This window comes from Loxodonta africana, chromosome 6 (assembly GCF_030014295.1).
Source record: "Loxodonta africana isolate mLoxAfr1 chromosome 6, mLoxAfr1.hap2, whole genome shotgun sequence".
NCBI classification, from domain to species: domain Eukaryota; kingdom Metazoa; phylum Chordata; class Mammalia; order Proboscidea; family Elephantidae; genus Loxodonta; species Loxodonta africana.
In genome coordinates this window covers 136,455,090-136,470,832 of record NC_087347.1, presented here as the reverse complement: position 1 = coordinate 136,470,832, position 15,743 = coordinate 136,455,090, and positions in this window count along the sequence as shown.

Sequence of the window (15,743 nt, the reverse complement as noted above, 5' to 3'; positions counted from 1 at the left end):
TACTTCCTCCTTGCCAATCCGGATGCCCTTTATTTCTTTGTCTAGCCTAATTGCCCTGGCTAGGACTTCTAGCACAATGTTGAATAAGAGCGGTGATAAAGGGCATCCTTGTCTGGTTCCCGTTCTCAAGGGAAATACTTTCAGGTTCTCTCCATTTAGAGTGATATTGGCTGTTGGCTTTGCATAGATGCCCTTTATTATGTTGAGGAATTTTCCTTCAATTCCTATTTTGGTGAAAGTTTTTGTCATAAATGGGTGTTGGACTTTGTCAAATGCCTTTTCTGCATCTATTGATAAGATCATGTGGTTTTTGTCTTTTGTTTTATTTATGTGGTGGATTACATTAATGGTTTTTCTGATATTAAACTAGCCTTGCATACCTGGTGTAAATCCCACTTGATCGTGGTGAATTATTTTTTTGATATGTTGTTGAATTCTGTTGGCTAGAATTTTATTGAGGATTTTTGCATCTATGTTCATGAGGGATATAGGTCTGTAATTTTCTTTTTTTGTAATGTCTTTACCTGGTTTTGGTATCAGGGAGATGGTGGCTTCATAGAATGAGTTGGGTAGTATTCCATCATTTTCTATGCTTTGAAATACCTTTAGTAGTAGTGGCGTTAACTCTTCTCTGAAAGTTTGGTAGAACTCTGCAGTGAAGCCGTCCGGGCCAGGGCTTTTTTTTGTTGGGAGTTTTTTGATTACCGTTTCAATCTCTTTTTTTGTTATGGGTCTATTTAGTTGTTCTACTTCTGAATGTGTTAGTTTCGGTAGGTAGTGTTTTTCCAGGAATTCATCCATTTCTTCTAGGTTTGCAAATTTGTTAGAGTACAATTTTTAGTAATAATCTGATATGATTCTTTTAATTTCAGTTGGGTCTGTTGTGATGTGGCCCTTCTCGTTTCTTATTCGGGTTATTTGTTTCCTTTCCTGCATTTCTTTAGTCAGTCTAGCCAATGGTTTATCAATTTTTTCAAAGAACCAGCTTTTGGCTTTGTTAATTCTTTCAATTGTTTTTCTGTTCTCTAATTCATTTAGTTCAGCTCTAATTTTTATTATTTGTTTTCTTCTGGTGCCTGATGGATTCTTTTGTTGCTCACTTTCTATTTGTTCAAGTTGTAGGGACAGTTCTCTGATTTTGGCTCTTTCTTCTTTTTGTATGTGTGCATTTATCGATATAAATTGGCCTCTGAGCACTGCTTTTGCTGTGTCCCAGAGGTTTTGATAGGAAGTATTTTCATTCTCGTTGAATTCTGTGAATTTCCTTATTCCCTCCTTGATGTCTTCTATAACCCAGGCTTTTTTCAGAAGGGTATTGTTCATTTTCCAAGTATTTGATTTCTTTTCCCTAGTTTTTCTGTTATTGATTTCTAGTTTTATTGCCTTGTGGTCTGAGAAGATGCTTTGTAATATTTCGATGTTTTGGATTCTGGAAAGGTTTGTTTTATGACCTAATATGTGGTCTATTCTAGAGAATGTTCCATGTGCGCCAGAGAAAAAAGTATACTTTGCAGCAGTTGGGTGGAGAGTTCTGTATAAGTCAATGAGGTCAAGTTGGTTGATTGTTGTAATTAGGTCTTCCGTTTCTCTGTTGAGCTTCTTAGTGGATGTCCTGTCCTTCTCCGAAAGTTGTGTGTTGAAGTCTCCTACCATAATTGTGGAGGTGTCTATCTCACTTTTCAGTTCTGTTAAAATTTGATTTATGTATCTTGCAGCCCTGTCATTGGGTGCATAAATATTTAATATGGTTATGTCTTCCTGATCAATTGTCCCTTTTATCATTATGTAGTGTCCTTCTTTATCCTTTGTGGTGGATTTAAGTCTAAAGTCTATTTTGTCAGAAATTAATATTGCTACTCCTCTTCTTTTTTGCTTATTGGTTGCTTGATATATTTTTTCCATCCTTTGAGTTTTAGTTTGTTTGTGTCTCTAAGTCTAAGGTGTGTCTCTTGTAGGCAGCATATAGACGGATCGTGTTTATCCAGTCCGAGACTCTCTGTCTCTTTATTGGTGCATTTAGTCCATTTACATTCAGCGTAATTATAGATAAATAAGTGTCTAGTGTTGTCATTTTGATGCCCTTTTATGTGTGTTGTTGACAATTTCATATTCCCACGTACTTTTTCGAGCTGAAACGTTTTTCTTAGTAAATTGTGAGATCCTAATTTTCGTAGTGTTTGGCTTTATGTTTGTTGAGCCGTTACGTTTTTCTTGGCTTTTATCTTGAGTTATGGAGTTGTTATACCTCTTTGTGGTTACCTTAATATTTACCCCTATTTTTCTAAGTAAAAACCTAACTTGTATTGTTCTATGTCGCCTGGTATCACTCTCCATATGGCAGTTCTATGCCACCTGTATTTAGTCCCTCTTTTTGATTATTGTGATCTTTTACATATTGACTTCAATGATTCCCTGTTATGAGCATTTTTTTAATTAATCTTAATTTGTTTTTGTGATTTCCCTATTTGAGTTGATATCAGGATGTTCTGTTTTGTGACCTTGTGTTGTGCTGGTATCTGATATTATTGGTTTTCTGACCAAACAATTTCCTTTAGTATTTCTTGTAGCTTTGGTTTGGTTTTTGCAAATTCTCTAAACTTGTGTTTATCTGTAAATATCTTAATTTCGCCTTCATATTTCAGAGAGAGTTTTGCTGGATATATGATCCTTGGCTGGCAGTTTTTCTCCTTCAGTGCTCTATATGTCATTCCATTCCCTTCTTGCCTGCATGGTTTCTGCTGAGTAGTCTGAACTTATTCTTATTGATTCTCCCTTGTAGGAGACCTTTCTTTCCTCCCTGGCTGCTTTTAAAATTTTCTCTTTATCTTTGGTTTTGGCAAGTTTGATGATAATATGTCTTGGTGTTTTTCTTTTTGGATCAATCTTAAATGGGGTTCGATGAGCATCTTGGATAGATATCCTTTTGTCTTTCATGATGTCAGAGAAGTTTTCTGTCAGCAGATCTTCAACTATTCTCTCTGTGTTTTCTGTCCTCCCTCCTTGTTCTGGGACTGCAATCACACGCAAGTTATCCTTCTTGATAGAGTCCCACATGATTCTTAGGGTTTCTTCATTTTTTAAAATTCTTTTATCTGATTTTTTTTCAGCTATGTTGGTGTTAATTCCCTGGTCCTCCAGATTTCCCACTCTGCATTCTATTTGCTCGAGTCTGCTCCTCTGAGTTCCTATTGCGTTGTCTAATTCTGTAATTTTATTGTTAATCTTTTGGATTTCAGAATGCTGTCTCTCTATGGATTCTTGCAACTTATTATTTTTTCCACTATGTTCTTGAACCATCTTTTTGAGTTCTTCAACTGTTTTATCAGTGTGTTCCTTGGCTTTTTCTGTAGATTGCCTTATTTCATTTCTGAGGTCATCCCTGATGTCTTGAAGCATTCTGTAAATTAGTTTTTTATATTCTGTATCTAACAATTCCAGGATTGTATCTTCATTTGGGAAAGATTTTGATTCTTTTGTTTGGGGGGTTGTAGAAGCAGTCATGGTCTGCTTCTTTATGTGGTTTGATATCGACTGCTGTCTCCAAGCCATCACTAAGATATTGTAGTGATTTATTCTATATATGCTCACTGAGTCTTATCTTGTTTTGTTTTCTTTCAAAATACGTGGATGGGCTACTAGATTGTGCTGTCTTGATTGTTGTAGCCCTTGACTTGCTTATGACCTATTACCAGCTGGTTTGGGCTGTTGCCAGATATATATGCCTGAGTCCATTCACTATTTTGTGTAGAATCTGATTTTGGGTCATCAAGTGTGTGATGCACCCTATCACCTATCCACCTTGAGAAGTAGTGGTGATAGTTGTGTGCACCAGATTCTAGTAGCAGCTGGGGTTCACACTCCAAGGGGGGCAGGATGCTGATAGGCTTCCCCCAAGTGTCAGTGAGGTGGGTGTGTCTCTATTCCTAAAGCACCTTGGTGGATGGGCTCTGCAGCTGTATGTTAGGCCCCCAATGCAAGTACCTCTACAGATTGGTAGGTGTCACCCTCCTTAGACCCCTAAGGCAGGAGGCTAGGTGATCTGGGGGGAGCTTCCGCCCTCAGTTCCCTGTTGTGGGTCAGTGAGGGCTCTGTTGAATAGGCAGAGATAGCAGACCTGGGAAACTTTTCTTTCCAATAAATCCGCTAAGAAAAAATGCAGTCAGATCCCTATCAGAAATTCCTTTGCATTATAATAGCCACCTTGTTCCCTGTAGGGATGAAAGCCCGAGACTGTGGATCACATATGCTTGGCTGGAGCTGGTTCTGTGTTTTTAGTCCAATAAGGGAAGGATTTTTGTCCCTGGGTTTTTTGTGGTTGCTTCTCTCAGGCCAGAAGAATGGGTTAGGAAAAGACCAAAAAAAAAAAAAAAAAAGGGAAAAGAAAAACCAGGGAGCAGTTCTCCCTCTGGCTCTGCAAATTCCAATGTTAATGAAGCAGCTTGGGAAGGGGAGGGGAGGGTTCAGAAAAACAGGAGAGTAGCACCCTGGAATATAGACAAACTTACTTATCTTGCTTGGCATGACTATTTTATCTGAGATTCCCGAGGGGCGTGTCACCTATGTGTGCTGGTTGGGTAGAGATTGCCCCCGAGGGTCAGGCCCGCAGAAGCCGTGGTCAGTTCCTCCGCTGCCAGTCTAATGCCCAGCGTCAAGGTTCCCCGGCTGGGACGCTGCACTCCCGGCTACAAAACCAGTCGCTGCCTCCCGGGAACTTCTCCCGCCAGCGGCGTCGCCACCCACGTGGACCAGTTGGGCCCCCTCCCGGGGTCAGTTCAGGGGGATAGGGCTGTGCCCCGTGTTTGAGCCTCACAGGATGTTGTGTTCAGCTCCCCTGCGCCCAGTCCTAAGCCCGGCGCCAAGGTTAGCTGACTGGGACGCTGGCTCCAGGCTCCGAAAACAGTCTCTGCTTCCCTGTAGTTGTTTGTTCTCCGTCTCTGTCACTCAGGTCAACTCTTTAAATCTGTGTTTGTTGGTCAGGGTTCGTAGATTGTCATGTATGTGATCGATTCACTTGTTTTTCCAAGTCTTTGTTGCCAGAGGGATCCGAGGTAGTGTCTACCTAGTCAGCCATCTTGGCCCCCTCTCCCTTTTACTTCTTGATATCACACAGACTTTCTCTCCATATGAACATTCTGTAACTACCCCATTTATTCCCCCTTTTTGTTTTGACATTGCCATCATTTACAAATTGATGTCTCTGGTTCCCTGTTTTCAATCTTTTAGTTTTGAGAATTCTTTATCTGAGTTGGTATCTGACTGATGCTGGCCTATGTTCTAATGCCAGGTCGTTGTCTGATGTTGTTGATTCTCTATCCTAAGACTTCATTGTTTCTTATAAATTTAGTCTGGTTTTCAAAAAATCCTTTAATTTCTGTTTATCTGGAAATGTCCTAATTTCACTAGTGTATCTGAGATACAATTTTGCTGAATATATAATTTTTGGTTGACAGTTTTTTGTTTGTTTGATTTTGTTGTTGTTCACGGTTTTGTATATGTTTTCCCATTGCCTTCTTTCCTGCATAATTCTTTGAGTAATCAGAGATTAGTCTTATTGGTTCCCCTTTTTAGGTGACTTTTTGTTTTTCCTGGGTAGTTCTCAGGATTCTTTCTTTGTCTTTGGTTTTGGTAAATTTCATTATGATATGTCTTGGTGACTCTTTTGTGACCTATCCTGTAAGTGGTTTGTTAAGCTTCTTGAATGGTTACCTTGTCATCTTTCGTGATAAAAGTGGAGTTTTATTTCAGCAAGTCTTTGACAATTCTTTCTGTATTTTCCATTGCCTCCCCCATTCTGGAACTCCGATCACCCGCAAATGTTTCCTTTTGATAGTGTCCCACATAATAATTAGGCTTTCTTCATTCTGTTTTCTGATATTTCCTGAAAGAAATTGGTGTCAATGATTTGCCCTCAATTGCGCTAAGTCTGTCTTCCGGTAATTCAATTCTGCCCCTATGGTCTTCTATTAAATTGGCCATTTCTGAGAATTTGCGGTGAAACTTTAGATTTCTAGTCTCTGTTTTTGTGTGGTTTCTAGTTGTCTGTTTATTTTGTCATTTTGATTTTGTATTGTTTTCCCGAATTCTTCTATTGCCTTATCTGTGTTTTCCTTGGTTTTTTTCTGTATTTTCTTTGAGCTTCTTGATCTCTTGGAGCACCCTGTATATTAGTCTTTTGAATTCCTTTTCAAGTAGCTCTATTACCATTTTTCTTCCTGAAGGTTATCTTATTCTTTATTTTGTCCAGTTGCTTGGAGCCACCTTGACCTGCTTCTTTATATGATTTGATATTGTCTGCTGTCACCAAGGTATCAAGGCATTATAATATTTATTGATTTATTGCATGTTTGTTTGCTGCATCTTGATTTTTTGTTTTTGTTTTGAAATACCTGAGTGTGTGCTACTCTCGTCACTATTCTTGCCGCACTGGAGCTTTTACCTCCTATCTTCAGGTGGGTGGGTCAGTGACTAGGTGTGAGATCACATTTCTCTGTCCCCTGGTCTTGTAGCTGAGGATATAACTGGCATTTCTGGTGAGATGATATATCTATCCCAGGGGTCAGCTGGACACGGGTGTAGGGAGAGTTCTCAATGGTCACTGTGTTAGGTGTTGTGCATGTACACTGTCAATGGCCAGGTGCTCTGGTTGAGGGTGTCTGGGCCTTCAGACAGTGGGCGAGTGGCAACGAAACTTTCATCAATGGTCTCTGGCAAGCTGTTCTGGGCAAAGGCTGTCAGGGTGGGCACAGGCTTCCATTTATAGAGGGGGGCGATGTGAGTCATAAGGTAGGGAATATGCCATCAGCCCACAGTTGCCCAATTAGAAGGTGTTCCGTGTCCACTACAGCATGCTGTAGGGCATGGTGTGCCACTGGCTCTTGGGCTCCTGGCACAGGTGGTTGGAGGAAGTAGAAGGTACTGCTGAACTGTAGCCGTGGAACTGGTGGCTAGCCATAGAAGCACACAGGTGCTTCTGCTTGTGGGGTATGGGAAGAGAGGGAGGTGTGTGATGGGCATGTGGGTGCATGGACTCACAGTTGTTGGGGCTCTCCTAGTGGGGAGGGGGTGGTATACAGGCTGTCTTGTGTGTGTGACTGGGTAGGCAGGAAAGGCAGAGTGGGCAGCCAAAGTTGTGCCAGAGCTGTCTGCCAGTGCTTTTTGGGGTCAGGCAGGAAGAAGGGTGGGTCAGGTGGTTGTGTCTGCACCTGGGCAATCTGCTGGTTCTCAGCACGGGTGGGCACATGGGAAAGGTGGGGTGGGGCCAAAGCCTTAGATTGCTTGGGTGGGGGAGAGGGGGGCTGAAGTCCACATGGCCTGCAGATGCTTGGCTCCCTCAGGGAGAGGAGGAAGGAGAAAGGTAGGGTAGGGCCAAAGCTGAGCCCAAGAGGCCTTCTGGCTCTCAGGTCGCTGGCGCAAGGGGTGGGAGGGGCCAAAACCTAGTAGAACTGCCTGCTAGTATCCTGGTGGTCAGTTGGGACTGGGGCTTAGGTTGCTTGGGGAGGGGGTGGGATGGGGCTGAAGCTGCACTGGAGCTTCCTGTCAGCACTCGGCTTGTTCAGGAGGGTGAGAGAGGCAGGGAGGGCAGCCAAGTGGGGTGGGGGGGAAGAGAAAAAAAATTAAAAATGGGAAGTGTGATTTATGCCACTATTCACCTTGTTTCAATTTGGGTGTGTCTTCTCAGTTTCTCTGTGTCCTAATGGGAATTTTATTAAATTGTCTCCTGTGCTACACACCTAAGATTAGAGCTGTCTCAGGATGGCCCTGTTGTGCCAGACCAATTGTCTAGGCCCCTCTGCTCAGTCTTTTCTTATTCACTGTTTTCATTGTTTCTTCTTCCATTCTGTTCTACATTTGATCTAGTTCTTTATTTCTTTATTTTTATGTTCAAGTTTCCAGGATTGACATATACATCTGTTTTACTTAATTTTTCATGTCTTTGCTGTAGAGGGACGGCATGTCGCATCTGACTAGTCCACCATCTTGGCCTACCCTCCTATTTCTAGTTTTTTGAGGAAGCAACAAATGGATTTCCGTAGTGAATGTATCATTTTACAGCCCCAGGAGCAATGAATAAGGCTTTTAATCCTCCATATCCTCACCAACATTTGTTGTTTTCTGTTTTTTTAGTAGGAGTGAGATGGTATCTAACTGTAGTTTTGATTTGCATCTCTCTAGTGACTAATGACCCTGAGCATCTTTTCATGTGTTTGTTGGCTGCTTGGATGTCTTCTTTGGTGAAGGTTCCATTCATGACATTTGCCCATTTTATAATGGGCTTTTTGTTGTTGAGTAGTTGAAGTTTTCTTCAAATTTTGGAAATTAGACCCTTATCTGACATGTCTTTTCAGAAAATGTTTTTCCCAGTCTGAAGGTTCTTTTTACTCTTTTGATAATGTCTTTTGATTAGCAGAAGTTTATAATTTTTATGAGATCCCATTTATATATTTTGTCTTTTTCTATTCATGCATTTTTTGTAATGCTTATTATCCTCTTTTAAAGAAGATTAAGTTTCATAGTTTTCTACCTATCTTTTGTTCTAGGAATTTTATGGTTTTCACTTTGACGTTTAGGTTTTTCATCCATTTTGAGCTAATTTTTGTGTTCGGTGTGAGCTTAGGGTTCTGTTTCAATTTTCTGCAGGTGGATATCGAGATTTGCCAGCAGCATTTATTAAAGACACTGCCTCTGCCCCCTGAATGTACTTTGACCCTTGTCAAAAATCAGTTACCCATAGATGTTTTAGTTTAGTTCTGAGTTCTCAATTCTATTCCAATGGTCTATGTATCTATCATTGAACCAGTACCACACCATTTTGATTACAGCGGCTGTATAGTCTGTTTTGATATCAGGGAACATGAGGCCTCCTGCTTTGTTCTTTTTCTTCAATATTGCTTTGGCTATTCAGGGTTTCTTTCCTTTCCATATGAAATTGGTCATTGGTTTTTCCATTTCAGTAAATAATGTTGTTGCGATTTATATCAGAATTGCATTGAATCTGTAGATTGTTTTAGGCAGTATTGACATTTTCACTAAATTAAGCCTTTTTATCTATGAACATGGGGTGTCTTTCCATTTTTGTAGGTCTCTTTCAGCCTTTTGTAGCAGTGTTCTATAATTCTCATTGTACAAGTCTTCTAGTCTCCAGTTAGGTTAATCCCTCGGTATTTTATTGTTTGGGGGTTATTGTAAATGGCATTGTCTTCTTGATTTATTTTTTGGAGTAGTCTATTAGTGTGGTGGCTCAGTGGTTAAGAGTTCTCTTGTGGAATCTGTAGGGTCTTCTATGTGGGATCATATCATCTGCAAATAGTGATAATTCTACTTTTTTTCCATTTGGAACACCTTTTATTTCCTTCTTGTCTTATTGCTTTGTCTAAGACTTCCAGTACAACGTTGAATAAGCATGGTAATAATGGACATCCTTGTCTCATTTCTGTTCTCAGAGAGAAGATCCTCAGCCTTTTTCTATTGAGTATGATGTTGGCTGTTAGTTTTTCATATATGCCCTTAGTTATATTGACAAATTTCCCTTCTATTTCTGTTTTGCTGAGAGTTTTTATCAGGAAAATGTGTTGAATTTTATCAAATGCCTTTTCTGCACCTATTGATATGATGATGTGGTTTTCCTTTTTTTTATGTGGTAGATTACATTGATTGGTTTTCTGATGTTGAACCACCCTTGTAATCCTGGTGTGAATCCCACTTGATCACAGTGTATGATTTTTTTGATATAATTCTGTAGTCTGTTAGCAAGAATTTTGGTATATTGGTCTGTAATTTTCTTTTTTTGTCATGTCTTTGCCTGGTTTTGGTGTCAGAGTTATACTTGTTTCATAGAAGTTCCATAGTGTTCCCTCCTCTTCTATGTTTTTGTAGACATTAAGTAGGATTGGTGTCAACTCTTCTCTGAATGTTTGGTAGAATTCTGCAATGGAGCCATCTGGTCCTGTTTTTTGTTGTTGTTGGCAGTTTTGTGATGACATATTCAATCCCTTCTTTTGTGATGCATCTGTTAAAATTTCTACCTCTGTTTGTGATAATTTGGGTAGATAGTGTGCTTCTGGAGCTCTGCTGGTATCTGTTGGAGCTTGTCTGCTAACCAAAATGCCAATGGTTCTAATCTACCAGCCACTCCTTGGAAACCCTATAGGGCAGTTCTACTCTGTCCTGTAGGGTCACTATGAATCAGAATCAACTGTACGGAAACGGGTTTAGGTTTTTTGTTTTAAATTGTTTCTAGGAATTTGTCCAGTTCATCTAGGTTTTTAAGTCTATAGGAGTATAATTTTTCATATGCTGTTGGAGTATAATTTTTTGCTTGTGATCTTCTGTATCTCTGATGGATCAGTTGTAATGTCACCAATTTCATTTCTTAATTTGGTTATTTGCTTCTTCTGGATTTTTTTTTTCTTTTGTCAGTCTAGCTAGTGGCTTGTCTATTTTGTTGATCCTTTCAAATAACCAACTTACAGTTTTGTTAATTCTTTCCATTGGTTTTCTTTTTTCTAATTCATTTATTTCTGCCCGGATTTTCATTATTTCTTTTTTTGCTGTTCCTTTTTGTCTTCTTTGCTCTTCCTTTTCTATTTATTCAAGTTGTTGGATTAAGTTAGTGTTTTTAGATCTTTCTTCTTTTTTAATATGGGCATTTATTGCCATAAATGTCCCTCTGAGTACTGTTTTCTCTGCAGCTCAAAGGTTTTGGTGTGTTGTGTTTTCATTTCCATTTGATTCTAGAAAATTTTTTAAATTTCACTTTTGATTTCCTGTATGATGCAATAATTTTTAGTAGCGTATTATTTAATTTCAATGTAATTATTTTTTGCCTTATTTACTCCGTTGTTGCTTTCTAGTTTCATACCATTATGGTCCGAGGAGATGCTTCGTGTGATTTCAATCTTTTTAAATTTGTTGAGACTTGTTTTGTGTCCTAACATATGGTCTATTCTGGGAAATGTTCCACGTGTCCTGGAGAAGACTGTATGACTCTGATGTTGGGTGGAGTGTTCTGTATATGTCGGTTATGTCAATTGGCTTATGGTTTTATTTAAGTTCTCAATGTTCTTAGCAATTTTCTTTTCAGATGTTCCATCTGTAATGGAAAGTGATGTGATGAAATCCTCTACTATTAATGTGAGTTGTCTCTTTCTCCTTTCATATAGCTCAGAATTCATTTCATGCATTTTGGTGCATTGCTGTTAGCTGCATATATATTTATAATTGTTATATCTTCTTATCGAATTGACCCTTTTATTATTACATAATTCCTTCTTTATCTTTGAAACAGATATTAATTTAAAGTCTATTTTATCTGATATCAGTATGATTACCCTCCTCTTTCATTTACTGATTGCATGGAATATTTTTCTCCAACCTTTTATTTTCAGTCTGTTTGTGTTCTTGTGTCTAAGGTGGGTTTCTTGAAGACAGCAAAAGGATGGATCATGTTTTCTTATCCATTCCACCCCTCTCTGCCTTTTGCATGGAGTTTTTAGACCATTTACATTTAAGTTTATTACAGAAAACAAATTGTCTACCTTGCTTATTTTATTTTTTTAGTGTTTTTTATCTTGTTTGTTTATTATACTGAGCTTTTCCAATTTTATTTGTATTTAGCTGCTTTCTCGTGATAAGTTATTTTTGTTAACTTGCTTTTTTTTCTCCTGAGTGTTTCTTCTTTGTGATTTCTTAGTGGTTACCACATATGTTACATTAAATGACTTATAATTACTATAGAATCCAGCATGAGAATAACTGTTAACATACAACTTTAACATAATAAATCTATTCTTTACATGCTCCCTTCTCTCCATTTCTGTTGGTGTGTCTCTATTGACATTAATATACAGCCTATATTCAATAGATTCTGTTTGTGTTTATTTCTTAACATTTTTGTCTTTTCATTTGAATTACTCCCTTGATGAATACTTGCAAAACTGTCTGGGTAGTGGCAAATTCCCAGAGCTTGTGTTTGTTTGGGAATTTCTTGATTTCACCATCATTTTTTTAAAGATACTTTGCTGGGTGAAGTATTTTTGATTGGCAATTGTTTTGGTTCAGTATTTTATATATGTTGCTCCACTGTCTTCTTACTTGTAGAGTTTCTGGGGAGAAATCCTCACTGGTTCTTATGAAATACCCTTGGTATGTGTGATCCTCAGTGATTTGATGTAGTTTGGCAGTACTTTTTTTTTTTTTTTATGATGATAGGATCACTTCCATGGTGAGATTAGATATAATGTGATCACTTCCATGACGAGATGTGCTGTGAGTAGCCAATCCATTGAAAGGCCATTTCCTTGCATGTGAGGCCTATATCTAATATAAATGGACATTTTGGCAAGGCTTGTGGGCTTCTTCTTGCTCTGGATCCTGCAGCTGACTCATGTTCATCTGACCTCCAGTTCTTGGGACTTGAGCTAGCAGCTGACCTGCATTCTTGCCTGCAGATCTTGGGATTCATCAGCCTTCACAGCCTGTGAGCAAGAGCCCTTTTATCTGACCTGCCAATCTTGGGTTAACCAGCATCTGTGTCTATGTGCATCAGGAGAAGCCTCCAGCCTGACCCAAAGATTTGGGATATTCTAGCCTCTATGGGAAACTCCTAGACCAGGGGAATATTGATGACAAAGACCTTTCCCCAGAGCCAACAGAGAGAGAAAGCTTTCCCTTGGAGCTGGCACACTGAATTCAGATTTTCAGCCTCCTCAAATATGAGAGGAAAAAAAATTCTCTTTGTTAAAGCTTTCCACTTGTGGTATTTCTGTTATAGCAGCACTAGATGACTAAGACGGTATGCTAAATTGAGTTTTTCTCTTGCTGCTTTCAAAATTCTCTTGTCTCTGGTTTTCAAGAATTTTATTTGGATATGTTACAGAGTCCATTTTTTTGTGTCTCTTCTGATTGGGGTCCATGTAGCTTCCTGTATTTCCTGACTTGGCTCTCTGTTCAGGTCTTGGAAATTCAGATTAGCTCTTATAAAATTGTTTCTATGCCTTTATTGTTGTCATGGTGCTCTGGGATTACGATAATTCTAACGTTAGATTTCTTAAATTGAATCAGACATTTCTTTTTTGGTTTGTTCCCTTTTCTTTGTTCTTTTCTCTTGTTTCCATAATACCTGGTTAGTTCAGTTATTTTGTCTTCTAATTCAGATAGTCTATCTTCTGCTTGTTCAACTCTGTTGTTGATTGTTTCTCTTGCTTTTTCCGATCCAGATGTTTTATTCTTCAGTTCCAGTAGTTTTCTTTGGCTTTGATTTCTTTTCCTTTTTAAGTTTTCAAATTCCTCATTGAGTCCATCATTTTGTTCCTCCATTTGCTTCCCCAAAATCTGCTGATTTGTTTTCTGCTGTCTTTAAACACATTTAGCACACTAGTCAAAATTATCAATTCTTTGCATTATTCTGGCCTCCATAAGAGATAGTTCCTCTTCTTCATGTTTTGCTTTAAAGTGTTCTTTCTTCTTTAGTGTTTTTTTTTTTTTAGTAGTTTTTGTTGAACTTGAACCATTTTGTTATCTTTTCTTTACATTCTTTATTTTGTTACTAAGGGAAAATTCAAGAGCTTTGTATGCTTGATCTCTGAAATTCAAAACACATGCATGGGGGGTTCGCTGGATGCCTTCGTTGTTGCCCTTGTAGCTCTTTCTGTTCCTAGTGCCTTTTAGTTTAGGGCCTCAATGAGGTTCAACAGTACTCTCATGCAGAGTTAAGACCTTCCTTCACCCCTTCCCATTTGTGCAACCTGCAAATTCCCACAGCCAATTTGTGCCACCTTAAAAAAAGTCAGGCTAACACTTCCTCAGATGAGCTCCTTTTCTATGTTCCCTACTTGAGGTGTTACCCAGTCCTGTCTCAAAATGGCTACGATGAGCTTGCACTCCAGAGGTTAGCAGGTAGGATCTCTCAGTTTCTGTGCTGACCCCGTTTCTCCTCTCTCCCTCTCCTGTACTCACTCTGATTCTCCAATTCCTCAGTTGCTGTCTGGAGTATCAAGATCTCAATATGTGCTTGTTTTCATGTGCTGTTCAGTGTGTTAGTTGCTGGGTGAGTATATGGGAACATCCACTCACCTCAACATCTTGCTCTGCCACCCATCATCTCTTACAAATAGAAGGCTCAATACCATAGGAGTCACAAGACTTAAAATAATTCCCCTTACCTTCATATAAGCATTTCCCTGCAAAACTTAACATGCACAGAAATAAAAAGACAAAAAACATGCAAAAGTTAACAAACACCACAGGCAGTTATTTCAACTTTGCCATGAATGATTCAGGTAAATGAAAACCCATGAGGTATATACATTTTTTTGTGAGTATTTTTTATTGTGCTTTAAGTGAAAGTTTACAAATCAAGTCAGCCTCTCATACAAAACCTTACTTACATACACCTTGCTATATACTTCTAGTTGCTCTTCCCCTAATGAGATAGCACACTTTTCTTCTCTCCACCCTGTGTGTCCGCATCCATTCAGCCAGCTTCTGTCCCTCTTGGCCTTCACATCTCCCCTACAGACAGGAGCTGCACACTTAGCCTCATGTGTCTACTTAATCCAAGAAGCTCAATCCTCACCAGTATAATTTTCTGTCTTATAGTCCAGTCCAATCCCTGTCTGAAGAGTTGGCTTTGGGAATGGTTCCTGGCTTGGGCTAACAGAAGGTCTGGGGACCATGACCTCTGGGCTTCTTCTAGTCTCAGACCATTAAGTCTGGTCTTTTTATGAGAATTTCAGGCCTGCACCCCACTGCTCTCCTGCTCCTTCAGGGATTCTCCGTTGTGTTCCCTGTTATGGCATTCATCAGTTGTAGCTGGGCAGCATCTAGTTCTTCTGGTCTCAGGCTGGTGTAGTCTCTGATTTATGTGGCCCATTCTGACTCTTGGGCTCATACTTGCCTGTGTCTTTGGTGTTCTCCATTCTTCTTTGCTATGAGGTATATTTTATTTGACTAGCTCATACTTTAGTACATGGCAGTAGTGCGTCTACCCCCAAAGCAAGAAACTATGTAGTGATTTAAAATGAAATGTTTTGCATTGTTTCAAGAGTTGTTGTTCAGAGCATTGCATTGAAAAGCATTTACCTGTAATGACAGCTAATGTTTTGCTAGTGGTGGAGAGAAATAAGTGATTTCCATTTGCTCTGTGCATGTCACTACAAAAGTTCTAAACCGTAAACAGCTCAGTGTCCACTTATGGGATTTATGTATGTTATCTCTGCATGAATTGTCTCTGCAAATGGGACTCGAAATTATCTTTACACTTATTTAACAGGATTTTTCTCATCTCCACCAAGTGAAGATGAACCTTTGGGACTGAAAATATCTTCTATTTGATTTTCTAAGAAAATTTAAAATGACTTCCCTGCCCCAGAGCTAATAAAAAGAGAATGATTTTTTTTTTAATTGACTGAGCAAACAATATTCTTAGAAATGATTTGTATATTACTTTTTATATGATATAAATTCCAGGGAGAGAGTATGGGCTTAACTGACCAATTGCCCTTTAGTTGACTCTGACTTATTGTGACCCCATGTGTATCAGAGTAGAACTGTGATCTGCAGGATTTTTGATGTCAGATTTTTCAGAAGTAGCTCACCAGGCCTTTCTTCTGGGGCACCTCTGGGTGGACTTGAACTTCCAGCCTTTCAGAGAGCAGCCAAGAGCATTAACCATTTGTAGCACCCAGAGACTCCTTTGCTGCTTACTGGCTGGGTAATCTTAGGCACATTATTTAAACACTCTGAAC